The sequence below is a fragment of the Diabrotica undecimpunctata genome, chromosome 10, assembly GCF_040954645.1.
Source record: "Diabrotica undecimpunctata isolate CICGRU chromosome 10, icDiaUnde3, whole genome shotgun sequence".
Lineage (NCBI taxonomy): Eukaryota > Metazoa > Arthropoda > Insecta > Coleoptera > Chrysomelidae > Diabrotica > Diabrotica undecimpunctata.
The window spans coordinates 42225058-42247627 of NC_092812.1; the positions used below are offsets into that span (position 1 = coordinate 42225058).

The window sequence follows — 22570 nt, forward strand, 5'->3', positions numbered from 1 at the left end:
TGAGATCAATTGCGAGAACGTCGTCAATTAGAAAAAATAGGTCTTGTCTTAAAATTAACTTGCAAATAAAATGTTTATTGTGGCCCCTTTTATCGATATAAATGCATAGGCAATTAAAATAACTGGCACTGTCTGGTTCAAAGTTCAGTGTTTATATCGAGCAACGTAAAACTGGAAAATTAACATACAGTATTTAAGTTTCAAAACAATTTTAATATTAATAACAAACACACTCAACCAAAGAAGGGTGGGAGGTCTGGTCCTGAACATGGTAACACAAACTGTGTTTACATTTCAGTCCCGAAAAATTGTCTTTTTCAAAGTAATCTATATCTAAATAAACATAAACAAAAGCAATAAGTGATATATAGTACAGCAACGTTACGGAATACAACAGTGAGTTATTCTTATTTTATAATAAAAAAATTTTCAAAGCATACCGTTTGTAAGGTTATGTCGGCCGCAAGACCTGTTATCAGAATCACTTCTGGTTCTATAACTGATTTAATTAAGTACTAATGAGTTTATCAAATGATACCAAATCCTACCTCAAAAATTTGTCAACGGTCATGACAGACGATCAACATTCTCAAAACAAAAGAGTAGGTACTCAATAGCTCTTGGTGAAGTTGTTCATACACAGAATATTTTATTTTCATCAAGACTCTCAAATAACAGAATATGTATCTATCTCTACAGCGAATCCTTTGTTGAAAACTTTATGTCGAATTCAGCAGAAATAACAATAAAACGCGAAAATCTAAAATCACGAAGATTAATAACTCCGAACGAAAGACTGTTACTATCCTATCTAATGTTTGTCCTTTTATTTTACACACTTTGATAGAAAATGAGTTAATTAAATTGGGTCTTTAATTAATGTCACCTTTAGTCCTCCTTAGAATAGGTAGTCAGCTCCCAGAATTTCAACACCTCCTCAGTTTTAGAAGACAAACATATATTCAACCACTTGTAGATATAGACCTTCCTACCTTCTTCCTTCTTAATTACATATGAACAAACTTCGTATTGCATATTTTTAAGTTCAGATAAACCTTCATGTTTTATCTGCAAGCAAACAGATCATATTGCAGCAAGTTGTTTAAGTCATAATCCATAAAATGATTCCACTCTTATCCACTACCAACCACAACAACCACAAGAATCCTCCCAGTCCAACAAATCAGCCTTAGAAATGGAACCAGATTTTCCCAGTCAGTCAGTCAGTAATTTTTAATACCGAACCTACACCTAACCAACAAACAGATACGAATTTAATACCTGCCGTACTTATGGAAACGAATTGTATATCTAAAAATCAGTCAACGACCAAGAGAACAATTTCAGAAATCTATACTACTCTATCTACCAGTGAAGAATTATATAAAGGCTTTAAAATGCCAAAACCAACCAAAAAGAAACAAAAAAAAACAACCTGAAACTAAGTATGTATATCAATTTAGGAAATGATGATGCCAACAAAAATAATATTTCACAATATGTCAAATATGATAACAACAATTAAGTCGTATTTTACAGAAAAAAGCATGAAAACCAAATGCACTAAAATAATAAACAAAATACAAAAAATGCTAAACTCAGATGATTCTGCTAATCATGAAAGTGATACTACAATAAATTCATCTCAAGAAATAAACTAAAATCTTCGATCCGAATTTTCAATGGAATGTTAACGGGTTCTATGCCCGATTAGAAATGCTTGGACATGTATCTTCAATAATCTCGTCATCAATTATTTGTTTGCAAGAAACAAACTTTCAAGGACTGCATAGTTATGGCATGAGCAATTATTCTTATTTCCATAAAAACAGAAACGACTCAAATATTGCTAGTGGAGGAGTTCTTACATATGTTAAGTAAAATATGAATCGGAAGCATTAGTAATCAATAGTAAATTAGAAGTAGTAAGAGTAGAAGTGACCTTTCCACAAAAAATAAATATCTGTAATGTATATCCATCTGACTTACCAATCACAGAAGCAGCTATTTCAGATGTATTAGATCAGATTCCCACTTTCAGAATAATTGTTGGTGATTTTAATAGTAAAGGTCGCGGCATATTATCGTGCACGTATAGTTTCCGGAACGTAGCGCTTCCACTCCAGCAATCGGACTGCGCGTTCACATTTTCATACATAGAACGTTTCAGTTTGGTTCGGTGAAGATATGATATCGCTTTTCTCGACAAAAATTATGTGCAATTGCTCTTCTACTTAACGATGAAGAATGAAAAACTGCATACTGAAATACTGCAAATAATGCATACTATTCACCAAATTTCTAAAGAACAAAATAAATGAAAATGAAAAAGAAAAACCTACCATAGACTACGAATATCAAAATAACAGCGAAATAAACTTTCCAATATCGATGGATGAATTAGAAACGGTAATGAAAAACTGTAAGAACTCGTGCCCTGGGCCAGATAATATACCCACTATTTTTCTAAAAAACCTCACCTACCTATCTAAAGAATAATTACTCAGCATGTTCAACCTAATTTTCTCGAAAAATGTATTTCCAGAATCCTGGAGAAAATCAATAATAATTCCTATTCCTAAACAAAGTAAATCAAAATCAGATCCCGAAACATATAGGCCAATATCTCTTACTTGTAGTATGTGCAAAATGCTAGAGAAAATAATAAATAACAGACTCATATGGTATCTGGAATCAAAGAAACTAATTATACCAGATCAAAGTGGCTTCCGAAAGCGTCGTTCTACTGTAGACAACCTTATTGATGTAGAATCGGAAATACATGAGGCTTTCGCAATCAAACAACACTGTATTGGAATATTTTTCGACATTAGTAAAACCATTCAGTATGGAAATATTTAATTTTGAAAACGCTCAGCGAATGGAAAATAAGAGGTAATATACTCAAATACATATCAAACTGATTATAAAATAGACAATTTCAGGTCAGAGTAGACGGCGTATATTCCTCAACAAAAAATCAAGAAAATGGTATACCACAGGGCTCGAACCTTAGCACTACTCTGTTTCTTATAGCTATGAATTCTATTTCCGCAAAAATTAAACATCCTGTAAAAGCTAGGCTATATGCAGACGATTTAGTTATGCTTTGTAGAGGAAAGAACCTAACAACCATCCATAACCATGTCCAAAAAGCCATAAATCAAATTGAAGAATGGTCATTCACAAGTGGTCTTCAGTTCAATACCCTCAAAACCAAAGCAGTATGTTTTACGAAAAGTCACCAAATACATCCTAAGAACTTATATTTAAATGGAGAACAGCTTAAATATGTAGACGAAGTTAGATTTCTTGGTATGATCTTTGACCGAAAACTAACTTGGAAGAAACATTTAGAATATTTAAAAAAGACATGTCAGCCTGGAATAAATTTGTTACGATCACTCGCAAACAAAAAATGGGGCTCCGACTCTTCTACATTACTACATATTTACAAGGCTTTAGTACGCTCCAAACTGGACTACGGCTCAATTGTTTACAACTCCTCCAAAAAATCGTACTTAAAAACAATAGATGTTATTAAAAATACAGGCCTCCGAATTTCCTTAGGAGCACACTACACAAGTCCAATACAAACTCTATACTGGGAAACTGGAGAGATTCCACTCGCATTTAGAAGACAATATCTAAGTCTTTCTTATGCCGCAGCAGTATCGTCTAATCAAGATAATCCTGTTATACACAACGTATTCGCTGACCGCTTCAACAGTTGTTTCCAAACTTCAAATCGAACTGATCACCCTTTCTATTACCGCCTACATACCTACTTGTTAACAATGGGTATCCATTTTCCAGACACCTACGATATCTCCTCAATTCAAACCCCTCCTCCTTGGACAATTCGACTTCCCTCTACTGACACCAGCTTATTGCGCCTAAACAAATCAGAAACGCCAGCAAGTCAGATTAATCAAGAATTTCTAAAAATATTAAGCAAATATGGTAGCTGTTTTAAAGTTTACACCGATGCCTCCAAAAACGAAGACGAACTGGGGCAGCAATCTACTCATCAGATTATACAGAAGCTTACAAATTACCTTCATATACAACAACGTTCTCAGCTGAACTGTATGCGATACTAAAAGCACTAGTTCTGATAGTTAACAAAAATAAAAAAAAAATATCATTATTACAGATTCTCTCAGCTCAATAATGGCATTAAACCAAGTCTACTGTAATCATCCACTACTCCTTCTCATTAAAAAGGAACTAAAACATGCAGAAAATATGAGCATTAAAGTTAATTTTATATGGGTACCGTCACATACTGGAATCGAAGGAAACGAGGTTGTAGATAAAATAGCAAAAAATGCACCTACTAACCGAAACGCAGAAGAGAATACGAAAGTTTTTCACACCGATCTGAAAGCATTCTTTAAAGAAAGGATTAATTCAATATGGCAGGATACATGGAAGAACTCCCCAACCAAGCTGTACGAAGTTGATAAGAATCATAAAAAAATCCCAAAATTTAACAATAGAAGACAACAAGTAACCTTCACTCGCCTCCGGATTGGCCATACTCGGTTAACACACTACTACCTACTAAAACGTACTGATAAACCTGTGTGTGACATGCGTAAAAGTGTCTTAACGGTAAAACATTGTTTATTGCAGTGCCCCAAGTACGATGTGCAACGCAAAATGTATAACATACCATCAACATTAAACAGTGCTCTTGGAAAAGACAGTAATACTAAAAATATTTTCGCCTTTCTTAAAGACTGCAAGCTGATATCAAAAATCTAATATTTTACTGTGTATAGATCTAGGTTTATTTTTATTTATGTATTGCTATAGTTAATATTCTATTGTTAAGTTCTAACTCTGTATCACAATCCATACACGCTAATAACCCTGCGTGGTTGATGCGTCATTTAAGGAAAAAATCAAAAGATATCTCCCTCTCCAAAATATTCAATTCCCAAAATTTTTTTATCAGACAAATACAGTCACACCTTCACACTGGACCTTTCCTCCTGCAACATGTAATCTAACTCTTTCTAAATACAATAAGCTTGAGACATCCCATGCAACAATTATTCAATCTTTTGAACATACTAGCTTCTTTCACAGATCATTGTCATATCTATACATATTCATCCAAAGCTATTGATGGTGTGGGATCAGCAGTTATAGTTCCAAACATTGTATTAAAGTTTAAATTATCTTCCACTTGCAGAATATACTCTGGAGAACTATACTCAATTCTAACTGCAAGCCCTCATTCATGTACTTACCCAAAAAATTTCAAATTCTGTCATAATTACTGACTCTCTCAGTGCATTACATACGATAGAACAGCTATATACAAGTAATCCTATAGTTATTTTAATAAAAGAAAAATTACATTTACTAAACAACGCTAGGCAGCAAGTACGCTTTATATGGGTTCCATCACACATTGGACTTCAGGTAAACGAATAAGCCGATTTTCATTCCAGAAAAGCAATACACAGTGCCTCTTCAGTGTTAGTGAACTTCTAGTTCACTAGCTAGTGTCTGTTTCCGACTACAAATCGTTCCTTAAAGAAAAAGTGACAAATGAATAGGAAAACGAAAACAATCAACGCTACACATCCTAAAGCCCTCAACTGAATCTTGGTGCGAGATAAACTTAAATCGCCAGCTGTTTGTTAACCTAACCCTTTTATGTATAGGTCATAGCAGACTAACTCACAGCTACCGAATCTCAAAATTAAATCGTCCTATTTGTGACTTATGTAACTGCGACATTAATGTAACACATTTCTTAATAAAGTGTCCTAAATATGACCTATGAACAATATAAAAGCAGTCTTAGGTGCACATTGTAAATTTACATAGTTACTTAACCCTATAATGCGCGATATTTTGTATTGAAAAAAAAAATTTTTAATTGCATTAAGGTATAAACTGCCTAAAAGTAGTAAAAAAATCTAGCTTTCATAAAAACATTAATTTTTAAAAAATCTTGTATCATGTATATGATACATAGCGAAAATTTTTACATAATAAATTGTAATAGAATATTGATAAGTATAAATCTTATAATAACTAAATATATAAATTGAATGGAATTTATGAAAACAATTATTATTTTTAAATTGCGTTAGGCTTTCACGGCCATCGTCTAACTTATTAAACTGTTTATTCGGGCTGTTGGGCCGTTGTCTTCTGTTGAGATTTGTTCTCGACGTTTCGCCAACACTAGGGGTTGGCATCTTCTGGAGATGTTGATGCTTCGCTTGTAAGCAGAAACTGACGACGCGTTGTACTACGGAGGCAATATTTATAATTCCCATGTCTGCATTTCGGTGTCTTTCGTGCATAAAGCTAAGACACCGAAAAATAATTTGAGCCACCAAGAAATACGTGCCATAAAATCGTTAAACGCAGACAAAGATGTTGTAATTTTACCAGCAGACAAGGGAAACGCCACGATCGTAATGAAGACAGCCGACTACAAAACGAAAATACAAAATCTTCTAGATCCTGCGGTTTATAAGAAACTTAAAAAAGATCCCACAGCAGTCACCCTACGGAAAATCAACAGACTTATTAAATCTTCGTCCATACCAGAGGAGATAAAGCCAAGAATATGCAACAGCGAAGCAGTCCCACCACGCTTGTATGGCTTGCCGAAAATACACAAAGACGATGTACCTCTCCGCCCTATTGTGAGCTCCATAGGATCTCCGTCTTACAGCCTTGCAAAACATCTGGCCGATATTTTACAACCACATATAGGAAAAAACGATGCCTTTGTAAAAGACTCCGCCCATTTTATTGAGAAGATCAAAGGAATAACTTTGCAGGAATCTGACATTCTTGTTAGTTTTGATGTGGTTTCCCTATTTACAAGAGTCCCCCTAGAAGACGTTCTGAATTTAATTGAGGGACTAGTTTCCAAGGATATGGTGGAATTATACCGTATTTGCCTAACTACCACATACTTTTCATGGGAAGACCAAATTTATGAACAGATGGATGGAGTAGCAATGGGAAGCCCACTAAGCCCGGTCGTAGCCAACCTTTTCATGGAGCATTTAGAGAAGAAGATAATGGACTCAGCATACAAGCCTAGGGTATGGTTCAGATACGTTGATGACACCTTTGTGATTTGGGGTCACGGAGCAGAAAAACTAAACGATTTCCTGGCTTATATAAATACACTACATCCAAATATTCAATTTACGATGGAAACAGAAAAAGCTCAACAACTAGCGTTCCTGGATGTATTAGTAAATCGAAAGGAAGGTCACTTAGGACATAAAGTGTATCGAAAACCTACACACACAGACAGATACCTAAACAGGAACTCAAATCATCATCCTAGCCAAAAACAAGGTATCATCAAAACTTTGGCAGAGAGGGCGAAGAGAATTTGTGAACCACAACATCTCCAAAGTGAACTTCTTTATATTGAAAAAGCGCTCACCTCCAATGGGTACACCAGAAGAGAAATACACAAGGCGATGAACAACGTATCTAGAAGAAGGGACGAAGAAACAGAATGTAAAGGGAAAGCGTTCTTGCCCTATATATCGGGGGTAACGGACAGAATTGGGCGAATACTCAAGAAAGCCAACATAAAGACCATCTTCAGACCTACAAAGAAGATCAAGGATTGTTTAAGATCGGTAAAAGACAAACGCGACCCATTAGCAACGGCCGGAGTATACCGAATACCATGCACATGTGGAATGGTATATGTGGGAACCACAAAAAGACACACCAACACCAGGATAAATGAACATAAAAGCCATTGTCGTTTAGGACATATCGACAAATCTGCCGTTGCCGAACACGCTTTGGGAAGCGGAGAACATCGAATACTATTTGAAGAAACACAGATGCTGGACAAAACTTCACAGTACTACCCACGGTTATATCGGGAAGCGGTGGAAATATACAAGCACCCAAACAATTTCAATAGGATAGAAGAAGGACTAAAAATCAACAAAACATGGATACCAGTATTAAAATCCACAAACGCCCTTCCCGCCAAACACGGAGATAGAAAAGCTACTATAAACAACGACACGCCCCCTCAAGCCGAAACCAGTGGAGGGGAGGCGAGTGGGAATTATAAATATTGCCTCCGTAGTACAAAGTACAACGCGTCGTCAGTTTCTGCTTACAAGCGAAGCATCAACATCTCCAGAAGATGCCAACCCCTAGTGTTGGCGAAACGTCGAGAACAAATCTCAACAGAAGACAACGGCCCAACAGCCCGAATAAACAGTTTAATAAATTATTATTTTTGTTCAGGCAAAGATATAGTCCACATTTTGAACATTGAATATACGAAAAAGAAGTCCACTTTGGCATTTTGCATCTGTCTTGTGATTTTGTACAATGGCCAGTGTAAGTGACTTTTTTTCTGCTATTTTTCAAGATCTGATGGCCTTCCTCTCTTAAGTAAAAGAATACTTTCAACGTTGCATAGGCAATATGCCATTTCAGCCCGAAATTCGGTAAGTTTCATACATTTCTCTACCTTCTTTTCTCTAGAACATCGACGGTAAAGAAGCCACGAAGCGTGATATCAAGAAAATGATAGAATAGCCTCATATACCACTTTTTTTATTTTGATTTTGTAGCGTCCAATGAAGCTATCCATGAGGTCCACCCCTCCTATATGTTGGCTATATTCCTGAACCAACTTAGGGTATTCAATATTAATTTTTTGCTTTCTTTTTCTATCAAATCTTTCAACATTTCCATTCGGCAATTCTCCAGCATATGTTGACAATAAAAAAAAACAGTTTTGTTGCCTCTACAGGCCACTGACGATATTTCCACTCTTTCAAAGTCACACATACTCAACTGAAGTCCCAAGATCCATTTTTTTTCCTTCATCTTCAGATGGCAACTTACAGTTTGGAATAAGGTTTCGTCTAACAGTGCCTAGGGAATATATTCCTTTGTTCACAAGATAATGAAGTAGAGGCAATGAAGTATAATAGTTGTCAAAGAAAACAACATAATTCTGATTTTCCGGGATAATCCTAGATAATCTGACTACTAGACTGACTGTAGGCTACTACATTGGCACTTGTTCCTAGGTCTGGTTCATTTACCCGACGATTCCTTCTATCATTTTCTGTACTAGTGTATATTTCGAAATTGTAGGAATATCCACTAACACCGCATAAAATGAAAACTCCTTAATAGGTTCTATTTGTTGGTCTGGAAACTCTGTGACAGTAATCCCATCTTCAAACTCTACTGGTAAGCTTTGAATATCAATATTCTCATCAGGATCTAAGTTGGTCTCATCTCTAAAATAGTCTTCAGAGTCACTATTATCCAAGTTGTCATCACTGTTCCAAAAATTTGCTGCCAACTCCTCTAATTTATGCTCCGACAAAGCTCTTTTACCATCCATAATGACTCTGTAAAAAACGACGCAATGTATCAGATCTGATATAACCGTAAAAAGAGAAAAATTTTAAAAAAATTACTTGTAGAAATATAAATTAGCTCGATCTATATTCATATTACTTATCTACCTTTTAAACAATGTTCATACAGCCAAAATAAAATAATTACGAAAAAACGAATAAAAACCAACCAAAATCTGAAGAGCTATAACACGTCGTCGTGCTCAATGCAAATAGACACTTGCCAGACTTATAAAATAATTTACGCGCGACCTAAAACGATTGCGGAATATGCAATCTTGTTTTCTAGTACGTATCAGATTTAATACAAAGCGCAGCAACGGCTTTAAACGCACACAATTTAAGGAAACGATTATTTAAATAGGTTGTAGCAGATCTGTGACATTGCGCAGTATAGGGTTAAAGATATTGATGTTTTAAACAAACTGTAACTGTTAATGTTTTGTAAACCCAATTTACAAATTGTAAAATATGACATTCTTACCTAATTGTGAACCTAATAATTAATCAAAAATACTGTTTAGATTTAAGTATCTATGTATTAATTATAGTACAGCTTATAACCCACAGTGGTCGCTGGGTGGAAGTCATTTATACAACATGTATTCGTTGTGCGTTGTTTTTAACTGCCCGGCATTTTTTTAACAACTTATTCATAATCATATACTATTTGAACAGTCTATTGGCCTGGTCATCTCCCGGTCATTCATTAAGACAAATCCTTTATAATATGTATTTTGTTGCGACAAAGCTACATTCTTTAATGTCAGCGGATAATTTTATGAACTTATATTTAAGCTTTCCTCGTATGTAATCTGCGAAGGCTGTGCGTGAGACATTCACTTAAATACAAATCAAAATAACAAGATTATTTGAAGAAGTCTGGTATTAAAACACCATTGTGTTCATTTTTATGTGTTTCTCAAAATGCGTGTTTTTCTGTCAAGCTTAATGTTTTTCTTTAAAATGTCTACACCATTCTCAAGAAGATGATTATAGTTGTAGTTCAACATAACCAAGAGATGGTAATGTAACATTCATATTACATTTAATTCGTGGTTAAGTTCCCTTTTGTATTCTTTGTGGCATGTTAGTTTTCATTCAAATGTCTTTTGAGAATAGATCACAAAGTGTGAAATAATATTTTATTATTGACATTTCGGTTTCCAGATCCACCAAAATCTGTCTCTCCTTGATACTGGACCATTTTAGGTAACCTACAAAATTCCTAATATAGATCAGTTACTGAGTATTTTTTCCTCCGAATTCTTTATAACTGAATCGATTCATTTGAAATTTTGTGTGTTGGTAAATAATTACTCAAGGAACAAAATTTATATAGTGCCGATGTGCGCTTCCACCCTAGAGGGTGGAAATTTTTTCACTCAAATTCGGCGCTGTGATCATTCAGCTTGTACTGAACAGTAAACATGTCTCCTTGCACAAAACGTAGTTGACAAACTTTAGTGTAAGGTATTTTACTATCACGCCACGTGATTATCTTATTTATTTCCGGATATTTTAAAACTACTTTCTCTAAAATTTGTATTAGGGCACTAGACAAATCATTGTCTGATAATGTTTCTGGCCGTATTGCCCAGTCAACTTCTGAATCAACAGAACTGTGAGCTGTCAGATTGTATACATTTAATTTCCGTTTGTAAAACAGCAAAGAGACTTCAGATTTAGGTAGATTTATGACATTTTCCAGATCAAAACATATAATGACAAAGTTTGAGTTCTGTTTTTTTTGTCATTTTCACGTTCTTAGCGCATTATCAATTTCTTTGTAATGTGGGAGTGATATGTCTGTTCCTCTTCTGCATGCACCCTGTTCTCTTTTTTGGCCAATCTATAGTCCTCGCAGACGTCACACCTATCCGTTTTCGGTTGCAAGAACTCTAGATTATGCTCAAAATTAAAAATGTGCCTATACAACGATAGCGTTTGTGGAGGTATATTATTTGCATTGCACATTTCAATGTACAAATCATACATTTTTTGAACGTTAAGTGTTGGGTCTAGATATCTTCTTTTTAAATCTTTCCTACAATAATGTGCCTCTACATATGGAAAAAATTGTATGTGTTGTGTTATTACTTCCTTTTCTTTGCTTGAAATGCGATCTTTTGTCCCTTTCCCTCTTTTATCAGAGTATGGTGTGCCTGAATCACTCTTCTGTAAATGCACAGGATATATAATCGGCTTTTGGTTTATGCAAAGCGTATTTAAGAAAAATGGCTTGCAAGTAATACTCAAATGAAAAAGATTTGTAGTTTGTTTCAGTACTTCATTTTCTGTTAACTAAAATTCTCTTTGTCACATTGAATATAAATGCATACTCCAAAGGAATATGAAAATTATTTTTTTTCAGGTTGCCAAGTGCCTAAATTGAAGAGCAGTTTTGAGCTCTATTAAGTTTATTTTGTTCTTTTCCTTACTAAGAAATTTATCTTAAGATAATTATAATAAGTTTTGTGGTGGAGGAAAGGGTCGATAATAAATTAATAATAACATAGGAATAATGTTTAAAAAAATGATAAATTGATTTAAAATGATATGAATAAAAAAGTGTATAATAGGAAACTAGGTCTAATGGTTCGTTTTTGTCATATTCTTACCAAGTTTTGTACTTGGTTTATCTGTTTTCTTTGTGTCACTCTGTATCCGACAAGGAAAGCAGAAAAATCTCACTAATACGCTTTTAAGATTAAGGAATCTATAGCTAGAAGGAAAAATGAAATAAAGTTGAGATACTTGATCCTGCAACTCAATTTTTAGTGTAATAAAATCAGGAACAGGGAAAATCCTAACCCGAGTTAAGTAAATTATGTTCCAGAGCCAGAAATGGCGTTTAATATAGAGACAGATTATGCGAAATATGTGAAAAAGTAATTTACTGAGAGCTAACAGGTAAACGCGCTGTCACCGTGATTCTTTACATTCCCGTCTTTGAATTTACATTTGCGATTACGGGTTTCTCTAATTCTCTTCCACTTTTCAATTAATTCAAGACCTGAACGATTCTCGGAATGCGAATACTGTCTATTGTATGCGCCCGCCTTTCATTTTTGTTTCTTTGCCTCTACATAGAATCTTTAATGTACCAAAGCCCCAAAATTTTCATTAAGCTGTCGTGATAATTCACACAAGTATCTGAGATGAAGCACTTAAAAGAAGTTACGAAAGAAACATAATTCGAGATCTGTTTCTTTTTTATAACAAAAATAGTTATATAACAGACGTTTTGACTAACCGAAAATAGAAGTACATATACCATAAAGCTGCTGGACTATAGTTATTCATTAATAAACTATTAGAATAAATGAAATATGAAATATTACGACCCCAAAATAGTAAATGGAGCATAATTTATTGACAACCGTTTAAATGCGGTGAAATTTAATAAAGGGATTCCAATTTTCAATTTAGTCATAAACGCATTACCGGGTAGTTCCGTTGTTTTCTGCAAATCCTATTGAAACATCCAAATGTGACAATCGATTGAGCCAATTTTTCAGGTGTTATTTTGAATACTTACTAAAAATGAGTGTAAAGCTTAATCATGAAAATTGCAAATCAGGTCACGTATTTTGAATATATAATAGTAATGGACTGTATTATTGTACTTTTGAAAGCATTGCGGTTCCAGGTACTAGTGTATTTTTCAAAAAATAACCTATTTTACATTATTTTTTACTTTTTTGTTTTTCAGGTAAGTGGTACGAGTTCCTAACATTTCAGGTAAATATTTGATATTTCTACATAGACTGATGTGTATAATTATAATTATATTTTTATAACTCATTAAGTACACCTCAAAGATTTCTAGAGTCGTAGTTCCGACTAGATTCTTGTTTTGAAAATATTTGTTATAAAATAAACATTCTAGTGAGTAGTAGGTATATAGTATCTGTCATAGGTGTGGACAGATTTTTTTATTGTGGGTTCCAATGCTGAGAATCGCGCCCTCCCCGGAAACCTTTTTTAATTCCCAACAATGATATTTTCATATATGAAAAACAGTTTACAATTTTTTGAAAATGAAAGTTACGTTTATTTTTGTATTAAATTATTGCGTGATCGTAAGAAAAATATGGGTGGCCACAGTCACATATATAGAGAAAATACATTAACAATTTATTATAAAAACACGTTACAATACCATCACTAGCTAGAATGGTACGATTTTTTTAAATTCGTCAGCTACACTATCTTTATCTATATTTACAGCAAGTTTTTTTTCAACAAAATGCAGTTATTATGCTCAGTTTATAGGATGTTGATTATGTACTTTAGGAACTACAACGTTAAAGGGGTTTTATTGTTTCATTTGGTTTCATAAGTAAGTTTTTCTTTTTAGTTTAATATCTCGTTTATTTAATATAACTCACAGATTAGTTATTTATAGAAGTGAACGATCCCAATGTTTGCACCCCTCGAAATTAAGTGTGGGTTCCACGACACCCGCGGCACCCGCTGTGGCCACGCCTATGTCATCTGTATACTTGAAAAATCACTTTGAAATCCGCCCGTGTTTTTGTTTATGAGACAGGATGAGTGCCAATTCTTTTCTAATTTTACGCTCGGGAGAATCGACGTAATCTTTTTTAATAGAAATGTAACAATTTCGTGGAACCACAATTAAGGATTGATTTTTTAATAACTAATTTCTGGATTATATTGATAATGAAAGAAACGAACACAAATTATGACAAATAACATATTCGTCAATTAAATTTTATAGAGAAAATGTGGCGTATATATTTCTCATTTGATATCTTTATCTGTTATCTCTCGACTCTTTTGGATTTTTTTGACCAATAGTTACATAAAATATTCTTATTTAAAACAGTCTTTTTGGCTCTAAATAGTCCTTGAAATACCATACTTCTTTCAAGCATCGCTCAAATTTATCTCTTTTAAAGAAGAGCAAATAAAAGGTAAACACATCGCGAAAGGTTTTTGCTATATAAAACGTGCTCGATGATAGTGCAGAATTTATTTATTGCGTTCCTAATAAATAGAAGATGTCCAAAAATGACACTAAGATTGTGTTAGGTGTTAGGTAGCAAGAATAGGACGAGAGCGAGTTTTCATCCCCACTATATGAACGCATAGCGTACACAACGTCAGTAGCGATAATGGATTACGACTGATAAACTTATCAGCAGCACTAAACATGACATTCGCTAGTACCTATTTTAAAAACAACAATGTATACAAGTAAAACAATGTACCTCCCCTGATGAAAGAACAACGAGTCAGATTGATCTTAAAAAACAGTTGTAATTAACTGCAGAAGTTATAGAGGCGCAAACATAGCCTCAGATCATTGCCCTGAGGCAATCACAACATCGAGGGCGAGAATTTCAAACGCCAGCAAAGAAAATAGAATGGCTTAAAAGAAATTGAATGTGCAAAAGCTGAGAAATGCAACAGTTGCAGAACGGTACTCGGAAAACATCCCCAGCAGGCTAAGGAATCAAAATGTAAGTTAAGAAAACCAGAAACATATAGACTCCTACTGGATCAGAACATTGAATCAGCAGCAAAAGATGAAATAGGAACAAGAACTTGTGCCCGTAATATCATTGTTTTGATGATGAATGCAATAATGTAACAAGAGAAAAAAATGAAGCCTACAGAAAAATGCTTACCCGATGAACTAAAACAACTGTCGAGAATTACCAGACAAAGAGAAGAGAAGAAAAGAGGAACATCAACAGAAAATAATTCAAGACAACTGCAAACCTATGCAGAAGACTGAATGGTGACCTATTAATAACAAGTAAAGATGGATTGAATCGATGGGTGGAATAATTTAACCGGATACTTAATATAGAGGAAGAAGAAGAAAACCTGGAAGGTGAAAGAGATGAGGTAAGCGGAACATATGAGAGGGAAGAGGATCCATCAACGATTCTTTAATGAAAGACGCAGTTCAAAAACTAGACACAAATAACAAATCACCCGGAATAGATAATCTCCCAGCTGAACTATATAAAGAAGCGATACCATAATAGCATTACAGTAGTTTCCACTATACTATGCCACCGTATGGCACCATAACAGGAAAACACTAGGCTCGTTTCAGAGCTGCTACATCGACAATGCAAAAGATTGAAACCCTGAGACAAATTTTAGAAAAGTCAAAAAAGGATGAATTTTGTCTCCAACATTGTTCAATGTTTATTTTGACCAGTTATTGAAAAAGACACTTAAGAGACAGCCATATGGAATAAAAATCAACGGGGAACTGCTTAATGTAATTAGATACGCGGAAGATACAGTAATTCTGTCAGAAATTATTGAAGGTCTCAAAATTCTGCTTAATCGTATTCATGAAGTAGGAGAGAAAATGGATATTACAATAAACTCAAACAACACTAAATTTTTAGATTTTAGTCATAACCCACATCCGTCTGTACTTTTGTATAGAGCAGATTTGTGGACACTAAAAGTGTTAAGTATAAACAGGATTTAAGCATTAGAGATGTGGATTCATAGACGGATGCTGAAGATACCTTGGACAGGAAGAAAAACTAATGTGGAAGTGCTAAAAGGGTCAACAAAGATAGAGAGTTGCTAAAGGTCCGAAACATGTCTTATCTTGGACATATAGTGAGTAAGGATGGACTCCAGCCGAGCCGAGCTTTTGACAAGCTTGACAAGACCCAGAACAAGGTTCCTTGATAAGATCGATCAAAACATGAGAAATGTGGGAATACGTACTGACGGAATAATGACGGACGAAGATGATGGATAGGGATGACTGGAGAAAAATTCTTCAGGAGGAGGCTAGAACCCACACGGGGTTGTAAAGCCAGAATGATGATGATGATGAAGTCCCAACTACCTACAAACTCAGTAACAATGTAAAGACTAAAGTTGAATTATTATATAAATAATTTTTTAACTTACCAATCCTGGTTATAATTAAATGCTGACGTTACTGAAAACACGTGAAACTTATGAAAATTGATAAAACTTACTTTTGTAACTTGTTCCAAATTTTAGAGGTGCATCACTTTTACCGAAACGACATTGACGATTGTTGTTTTAATTTCGAGGAAGTCTCGTTTATTTAATAGCATTTCATTTCATTGTCAGTGTCGTACTTATATCTACGCCAAAAAGGCACACACATACACGATTTAGCTCATTAATCTATTTATTCAATGACAACATTGAAAACATCAGTTTCCGTTAGTGTAGTAATTGATCAATGTTGTCAAAGATCAGTGTTCGGATGGATGACAAATTCGGGTCAGCACGTGGCAGAATTTCCGTTGATTAAATTTCTGTAGTGAAAGGCTGACTGACTGAGATACTAATTACGGCTTTATATGAAGCGTTTCATTGTTTCGTCTTTAGAAATTTGAAATTTTCTGTTAAAAACGAATCAGTATATTTTAAATTAAAACAATGCTGATATGTGTTTTTTGTTTTGAATTCGAACAAGTAAAACACTAAAAAACAATATACAAATGTAATCTATTACCTTTTTTTATTACTATAGTGAGCATTTACGAAATATGTATTATACAGATAGTTTAAAATGATTAAGTCATACTTATTTCAGTTCTACATTTCTTTTAATTTTAAGAAATATCTGCGTAGTTTAGTTGAGCAGTTTATACTAGGGTAATCATTTATCACTTACAAAAGATAATAAATTTCTATTAACTGTATAAATACGAGAAAAACATTAACGAAATCATTCCAATTAACTTTATTTCTTTTAAATTGTTTGTTTTTACTGTTAGAACTTTTTACGAAACTACATACCTAATTTAATGGTAAATAATAAACAAAACTCCTACAACGTACTTACTATACAGTGTGTTCCAACGAAAATTTAACCCCCCCCCCTCCACTTGTACCTAGCTCTACTTCAAGTCTTTGATTTTTAATGTTTCTTATGGAAGTTGCAGTTGAGAACCTTTGTTGTTGTAAATAGTCCACTAAAATATCATCAATAGCGTTTTCATTGATGTCATCTATCTTTTCGGTCTTTCGAATTCTTTGGCATGAGGTAGAAAACATGACGTTAACCAGTCAACACCTTCCACTGCATGGGTTCCGTTTTGGGCTATTTTCGGTCTATTGGACCCACATTTTTTCTGACATAAATAATGTATGCATGCAAAACACCTGAGATTGAACCACACACCACTATTGATGTGGCGCTTTTTGTAAAGTTACAAACAAGCAAATGGTTAAAATAACTCTTTACTGTCTCTTTCGAAACTGAAGCTCAAGGGCGCTTAATGTTAGCAACCATTTTTTTACTATACTATTGCTATGTCGCTTTATTAAACAATAAACTCAATCGTTGCCTGGCAGGTTGTTTTCATATGCGGCTACACTGCGGCAACGTTCCATAAACGACTTTGTATTCTCTAGCAGCCTGTCGCAATGGCATCGCAGCCTTCTTCAATGACTTTTGCTAAAGCCTTTTCAACATTTTCTTCACTGTAGTCTTTGTATCTTCTAGCGCCTACTTTTCTCTTATATATTCGAACCATTGTGTACCGACACCAACGAAATTATATATATATTTAGGGATTCTACAGTATTCACTACCTTCCCTCGCTCAACCGTTTCCATCTCTCCCTGTTGTTCCATTCTCCATCGTTTAGTCCTCTCTTACTCATGGCGTCGTCTACTTCGTTCCTCCAGGATTTTAGGGGTCGTCCTCTTTTCCTCCTTCTCCTCCATTCGCACTAATGTTTTATAAATCTGCGTTTTTGTCTTCATATTTAGGTGTCTATCCCACCATACTGAGTTAAGTTGTCGGATTGCTGTTCTTGTTTGTCCTAATCTTTGTGTAATTTCTTCCTCTATTGTTGCCTTTTTCGTGATTATAAACCCCAGGTATTTGAATTTATCCTTTCCTTTGATTGTTATGTTGTCATCAATCTGTAGATCTTCTATGTCTTCTTCACTTGTAGATAGGTACTCTGTTTCGTGAGGTTAATATCTAGGCCAGCCTTGGTATATTCTTCTTGTAGTTTCTTCATCATGTAGCTGAGGTCGTCTTGGTCTTGTGCAATCACTACTTGATCGTCTGCAAAACTTAATGTATATAGGAATTCGTTCCGTACCGGTACTCCCATGCCTTCGCATTTTCTTTTCCATGTCGTCAAGGCTTTCTCTAAGTATATTTTGAATAGGGTTGGAGATGTGGAACAACCCTGCAGGAGCCCTTTTGTTGTGGTGAAGTCTCCTATGATTCTTGTTCCCATTTTAATGGACACTTTATTTTCTTTATACAGAGCTTTTGTAGCTTCTATAAGTTCCGTCTGTATTTCTAATTTGTACATTGCCTCCCATAGTTCTGACCTTGGTACAGAGTCATACGCCTTTCTCAGGTTCACAAATGCCAAGTGTATATCTCTATTTTTTGCTTTTTTCTTTTCCAACAGTTGTTCCAGTGTGTATATGTGGTCTATGCATGATCTTCCTGCCGTGAAGCCTGCCTGATCCTATCCGATTTTGCCTTTTATCGCTTGCTCTATCTTTTCTCGCAGTATCTTCCCATATAATCTTCCTATTGATGATATTACGCTTATTCCTCTGTAGTTTTCGCATCGTTTTCTATCTCCCTTCTTAAATATAGATGTCATATATGCCGCCGTCCATTCCTTTGGGAGCTGTTCTCCATTTATGGCTTTCTGAAATATCCATTGTATCATCCGGTGTAATTTTTTTGATCCGTATTTTATAAGCTCAGGTGAGATGCCTCCAGGTCCCGGTGCTTTCTTATTTTTGATTGCTTTTATGGCCGTTCTCATTTCCCTATCTGTTATTTCTATTTCTTGTTGTGGGAATCTGCTTCGTCTTCGCCTGTTTTCTTTTCCAATGAATTGTGGTCTTTGTTCTGTTAATAGTTCCTTGTAGTAGTCCTTCCATTCTTTGTCCTGTATATTTCCCAATTTAATTTTTTCTTTTGAGTTTTGTTTCAATCCTTTCAGTACTTTCCATGACTCCGAAGTTCTTGTACCTCCTATATATGTTTCAATATTTAAGCAGATTCTTTCCCATTCTTCATTCTTTTGCTGTGTTATTTGTTTTTTCACTTCTCTATCTTTTTCTCTATATTCTTTATAAACTTCATCGTTGTTTGTAGTCAGCCATTTTCTGTATAGTTGCTTTTTTTCTTGAATTATTCATTTTGTTGGTTCATTTATTTCATAATAGTGCTGTTTATTTGTTATATGTTCTTTTTCCCCAAGGGCTTCGAATGCTGCTTGCTTTATACTCGCCTTTATATGCTCGTATATTTCTTCGATGTTGCCGTATCTAAATTCTATTAATTTTTGGTCTAGACGTTGTTGGTATAGTTCTCTTATTAATTGTTCTTGGAGTAGTTCTATATTGTATTGTTTTTCTCTTATAGTGTTCAACGGTTCTTCTGTGGAGGGGGTCTTGTTATGTTTCCAATTAATGCTCATTTTTGCTGTCAGTAGCCTATGGTCCGTTGGCAGCTTAGTATATCCTTCATGTTGGTAGAGAGGTTATTTTTTCTTCTTTCTTGGGTGTATGTTTTGCAATATAAATCTTATTTGCCCTTGTTCTTCTGCTTCTCTAAGTTCCATCTTCTATCGAAGGTTGGAAATCATTCAAAACATTCCCTCAAGTTCTTAATCCACGATTATTATTATATATTATTCTTGTTTGCCAGTCCATCTTTAATCGTTGTCGGACTTAACAACTTTTAGACGAATTTCTACGTCTTAAAAAGTCGGTTAAAATTGATAACTAGTGTATGTACGTTCAGGTTTTCTTCATAACTAGTATTTGCTTTCGTCATAAATGAACAAAAAAAACGAATGAAAACTATTATCAGCATTATCGTTACCAAGACCGCTATCGTTTGTTTTGAAACGTGTGGTTTTACCTGTAGAGGATGTTAAGATAAAATATACAACTCTCTTTGAAACGAACAGTGTGTCGCTGACCTACAGATTGTTTTTATTTTAAATTGAAGGATAATAAAATGACATCAACAAGACATATGATAAACAGAATTGTACGAATATTGTAGTGTAATATACTTAGGCCAAAAACAACAATATATTATTATGCAGCTTCTTTGATAACTTGAAACGCTCAGTATATTCCTAAAACAATTTCTTTTGCGCGGCTTTATAAACATTTTTGTTTAACTCGAGTAAATAAACTGCAATACATTACATTATAATGATTGTTGGAATAACAAAAATTGAGATAAATTACTATCACAGTATGTTTTACCACTAAATTAGCGATGACTAATCTGAAAACAAGAAATTCCCATTTGGTTTATGTAGCAAACAATGCTTTATATTGGTTTATGTGCTTCTATTTGAGATTCCGAGGAAAACGAAAATAAAAAGAAATCCCAATGTTATTTAATGTTTTAATAAACAAAATTTTATCGCTGTAAGTGGCAGCATAATTGACAATTGTATTAGTACGGTTTTATAGTTGGCAGTGTAGAGTTACTATTAGTTAGTGTGCTGTCCCGTACATACAAGGGTGCGAGTAAATAGTGACAAAAATACTACTTTTTATTTTGGTTTAATATTTTCAACAGATGCTTAGGTTAGTATATCTTTATATTTGCAAGGAAAGACGTCACTTTTTTTGTTCATTCTAATAGATTATCGTAGAAAAAATAATATTCATATTTTATGGTCATTAAGAACCTTGTATTCCTCACTCGTGTCTTAAGATTACCTTTAAAATGCCCTTGCAAAATTTACTATTTTGAATTTTTTTTGTAGATTTTGCCATAAATGTCATGAATGATTTCTCGTAATTGTAGAATTCACCGTAGCTTCTTTATGACACGTGATCTTTTAACTGACTTGTTATGCAATTGCAATGCATCGTAAAGCATTTAACTGGTCATAACTCTCCGTCGTTTTTCTCAGATTTGCTCGTTTTAGCGCCCTCCTGTCTTGTCAGTAATATTTTATTCCGAGCGTCTTGCGCCCTGACACATACATTTCAGTAAATTTGTATAGTTTTACTATATTTCCAGGGAATATCGCCATAAATCCACAGTCGCCTCTATTTCATTGCACGATTTTCAAGCTTCAAGCTCTCTATAAACGGATAATAATTTTTCGTATTGTGAGGTGTGCAGCTCCAGTCGTCTATACACATTTCTAAGGATATAGGTCATCCGTAATCACTGTTCAAAATATTCTATAGCGCTTTCGATTATCAATAAAAATGTCTCTAAGGGGTTGGCATATACTATGATGCCTTTATTCCCGCTGTTACATTTTCTTACGTGTTTCATTTTAGACACATAATAAATACTATTAATATTCATATTGCATGAAGCCAAACCTAAACTAAATAAATAAAACTAAAATCTCAACAATACAACAACAAAAGTCAAAAGGCACTGACCATGTTACAAATCAATTATGTGATTTAATATTTTTTCAATGAACATGGAGTATAACATTTTAGTTTATTGGATATCGAATTATAAACACTCATGTCAAGTTGAATTCTTATAGGAAATTTGAGGAATACTTTTTTATGCTTTTGATATCAGGGAGTTTACAAAAGGAAACTTTTTTCTATTTTCTTCCTCAACTCTGTTTATTCCATGTGCTAAACAAGTAACGTGTATTAATTTGGTATAAAATATTTTTATTCTGCTTTGGCCATATATGGTGTAGCATCGGATAAAAAAAGCAATAACTTATGGCTAGGAACAGTTGCAGGAAGAAAAAATTTTGATATTTCTTCTAAGACAAGGCGAAAAACTCGGGTTCGTTTAGAAAAATATTTCCATGAGATTTTTTTGCATATTCACTTTTATGAGATATGTACCTCAAAATAAGGTTCAAGAGGTCGCCCAGGCGAAAAGTTGTTAAATTTTTTTTAAGCAAATTGTAAAAATGAATTTTTTTCGCCCCGGCAATCTTTTTTCGAATTTTTTGGATCATTTTGAACAAAATAGGTCTGTTGTATTTCTTCTGTAAACTTTGATCGTTTACGACTTATAAACAATCTAAAACTGAAATAAAACGCAAAATTAAAATTTTCAATGCTCAAAAACACATTTAAAAAACATAATTCACCAAGGACCTAAATTCAAGCTTAAACGTTGTTCTACCATTTTGCGATGAGTATTTTGGGCTTATTTA

At 34.2% G+C, this 22570-nt stretch overlaps 1 protein-coding gene across 4 annotated transcripts in view; it reads left to right on the plus strand.

Moving 5' to 3' along the window:
- LOC140451938 (furin-like protease 1) overlaps positions 1 to 22570 on the plus strand; it is a 251022-nt gene that overhangs the window by 28299 nt on the left and 200153 nt on the right. The window contains exon 1 of one of the 4 annotated variants that reach the window (XM_072545914.1): positions 20851 to 21002. The exons of the other annotated variants lie outside the window; for them this stretch is intronic. The gene's annotated coding sequence lies outside the window, so the exon portion shown is untranslated. Of the gene's footprint in view, positions 1 to 20850; positions 21003 to 22570 lie in introns of those variants that run through there. 4 annotated transcript variants of the gene reach the window in all.